Source organism: Aristolochia californica, unplaced genomic scaffold (genome assembly GCF_029961685.1).
Source record: "Aristolochia californica isolate CCGP_79_NKW_82.1479 unplaced genomic scaffold, dmAriCali1.0.hap1 SCAF_6, whole genome shotgun sequence".
In the NCBI taxonomy this organism is placed as follows: domain Eukaryota; kingdom Viridiplantae; phylum Streptophyta; class Magnoliopsida; order Piperales; family Aristolochiaceae; genus Aristolochia; species Aristolochia californica.
This window is the reverse complement of record NW_027182257.1, coordinates 11,697,270-11,700,714: the sequence shown is the minus strand read 5'-3', so window position 1 is coordinate 11,700,714 and position 3,445 is coordinate 11,697,270.

The window sequence follows — 3,445 nt, the reverse complement described above, 5'->3', positions numbered from 1 at the left end:
TTTCTTCACAAGTAAGACAGGTGAAGAGAACTGGGAGCGACTGGGACGAATAAGACCTTGTTTCAACATCTCCGGGCACTGACGCTCTATCTCGTCCTTCTGAAGGTGTGGGTAACGGTACGGTTGCATGACCACTACCTCAGATCCTGGTTTCAGACAGATCCTATGGTCACAGTGCCTCAGGGGAGGCAATCCCGAAGGTTCCTGGAAGAGGTCAGAGAACTCCTCAATTAGACCATTATGAGTATTGTCAGGCTATTCCTATGTCTGCAAAGTGGGCATGCAGTGGGCCTTGTCCACCTGACAGCCCGATAAGAGCACATGACTCTCGACCAATTCAAAGCTCATGGTTAAAGCCAAAAAGTCCCATAGAATGGGTCCCAAAGTTTGTAACCATATAATGCCTAATACCGTATCAAATCCATCCAGGGAAATAACAAAAAATTCAGCATTAAATGAAGTACCGCATTACTAATCCCATAGCTAGGGATCTTCTCGCCATTGGCCACTGAGACGGTGGCTGTCAAATGAGGGTGTATCTGGAGTAGGAGGAGTTGTGCAGCTATCAAACTCAAAAAATTGTGTGTACTCCCCAAGTCGACTAGTCCCACCAATTCTCGATCGATGACATGAACTCGGACTTGCATTGTGTTAGGCGATTTCTACCCAGTAATAGCATGCAAGGAAATCTTTGGTGGCTCCTCCTCGATAATATCCTCTGGCTCCTCTGGATCCTCTGAATCCACCACCTCAAGCCAAAACAATCGTTTACATTGGTGTCCCACACGATACTACTCATCACAGTTATAACATAAATTTTTGGACCGTCGTTCTGCCATCTTGGCACTCGTTAATTTTTTGATAAATTTCGGTTGGGGATTACCAGGGCGGGGATTGGCTACCTGAGTCGTAGTCGGAGTGTGTCTGGAGGATGGTGCTGCTGGGGATGCTCCCTGAGATGAAGTATAGCGACGCCCTTTCCAAGTGGAGGAAGTGTTCCTCTCACCCGACCAACCTGGCTTACATTGTTGCAACTATTGTCGCTGTTCCATTGCTCGGGCCATATTCATTGCATGTGCTAAATCCGTAGGCATAAGGAGATCCACCTCTAGCTGTAAATACTCACTGAGACCCGCTGTGAATTGGGAGACCTGTTGGTCAACCAATACCCTCTCACCAGCATGAACTAACTTTTCCTGGAACATTTTTTGATATTGTTCCACATAACCAATTTGTCGCAATAGGTCTAACTCCCCCTGGGGGTTGCTATTGGCGGGAGGGCCAAATCTAACTGTGCATAGATTTTTAAACTCTCCCCATTTCATCCCTGGTCTCTCCTTATCTACTTGAGTAATCCATAATAGGGCTTCATCTGTCATATGGAAAGAGACTAGTTGCACCTTATCCCATTCAGTAGTCCCTTGGTTTTAAAAAAAAAATTCACATCTATGCAATCAAATTAAGGGATCAACTAAACCATTGAAAGAGGGAGACTCTAACTTGGTGTACCTTCGAACTGTGCCTCTATGCTGGCATCCTTGGACAGCAGTGCGCCCAGGCCACTGTTCCCCTCTTCTGTGATATGGTTGAGCAACCTCTCTCGCCTTTGAACTCTGATGTCTCTCTGCCCTCAGCTCAGTTAGCATGTTGATGACTCGGCTCATCTCTTTTTCCAAACCACAAACCTTCCCTAACACTAGTTGTGCTATTTCAAGGCTATCTTCTATCTTTTGTATCTTGATTTGGATTTCTTCATTGCTGAGAGTATCCCCCATGTTACCCTACTCCGATAGCACGTTGTTACCTTCCCGGGTCATGGATCGAGTAACACGGCATGGGATTTGTGAATCCAGCACTGGTACTAAGTTGGTGGACTCGGTAAGGAGGGTTAAAGATCCCTTCTTTGACCAATCTTCCACACGTGATCAGTCTCCCTTTTTATGAATCCACTCTAGTGCTAAAGTTATAGCTAGAATGGAAATAATTCACATAGAGAAAGACTAAAGAGATACATTTTGGTTGCTCACGAAAATCAGGGTTTCAACCCTGATTTTGATTGCTGCTCGTGCTGGAATGCTTAGCCTGGCTCGTAGAAGCCTTGGGCCACATGAATGAATTAATTATTCTCTCCTTCCTTGCTGGCGCCAAGCTAGGAGCACCAGAACCCCTTCTTCACGTGAAGAAGCAGAAAGCTCCCTACTTTTCTGCTCGTCAAGAGGGTTAGAAAACCTTGATTGTTGTTGATGCTGATGAGGAGGGAAGACCCTCTCTTTGGGCTCAGAAAAGGGGCAGGAAGCTCCTCTTCCAACTATGGATTATGAAGGATGAAGATGGACGAATATGGATGAGGATGGAGGGTGAAGGATAGGTTGGATTTTTGGAGTAAACCCTAAACTCGAGATCAAGAGGTGATCTCAGCTTGTTTACACTAGGTAATTCTAAAATCTCAAAGCTTGCCTCATTCATTCATTCTTTCCCTTTGAATAGATCACGTTATGGAGTTTAGGGTTAGGGTTACAATAATTCCCATAATACCCCTACATATAAAAGTAATTAGAAAAAACTTCTTAAAATAATATAAGAAATAAATCCTACTCAAAGTAATATAAGAAATAAGTCTTATTGAGTGAGTTGTTGTTGCCTCCTTCGTTGTGTGACTCGGTGTGCTACTGAGTCCACAACACCTTCATCTCGTAAAAATGAAAAGAGATGAAAACCGACATAAATCACAACAAAATGAAAATTGTAGAGTTTAAGTATAAAAAAAGTTTAAAACAATAAAAAATGTAAGTAAACAAAAGTTTTGTTATCCAAGTTTGGGAAATTCCAATAGTTCAACCCTAATAGCTTGGAATTTTATAAGAAAGAGATTTCTACACACATTTTAAAAATGGATATGTATGCTTGAAACATGTTAAAGATGAAAATGACCTATGGATCAAAACCTTTTAAAGAGAATAACAAACACTCATTAAACTCACAAGTAAATGTGCAGTGGGATATTTACCTAAGTCAAACAATCCATTATTTTGCATAATTACAAAAAGCTGACCAAACAACAATAGATGATTGTAAAATGATTTATCTTGCGTAACGGGCTATATTTTTGTAAAAAATGACTTATGGATTAGGAATCATCAATCAGTTTAAAAATCCCCCGCCTTTCCCTTTTCTCGACGATTGCGAAACCTAATTTATAAAAACTAAAAAGATTTTACAATCCCTGAAAATTACAAACACTTTTTGGAATTATTTCCCTCTATATTTGTGCATCGTGAATTTCCAATTTAGATGTATACTTTTTCTTACATGAAAACTTGAGCTTCCACTTTCCCCTTCATCTCGTAAACAAAAAAAGAGATTAAAACACAAATAGATCACAACAAAAAGAAAATTTTAGAGCTAATGTATAGAAATTTTTTAAAACAATAGCAAATGTAAGAAG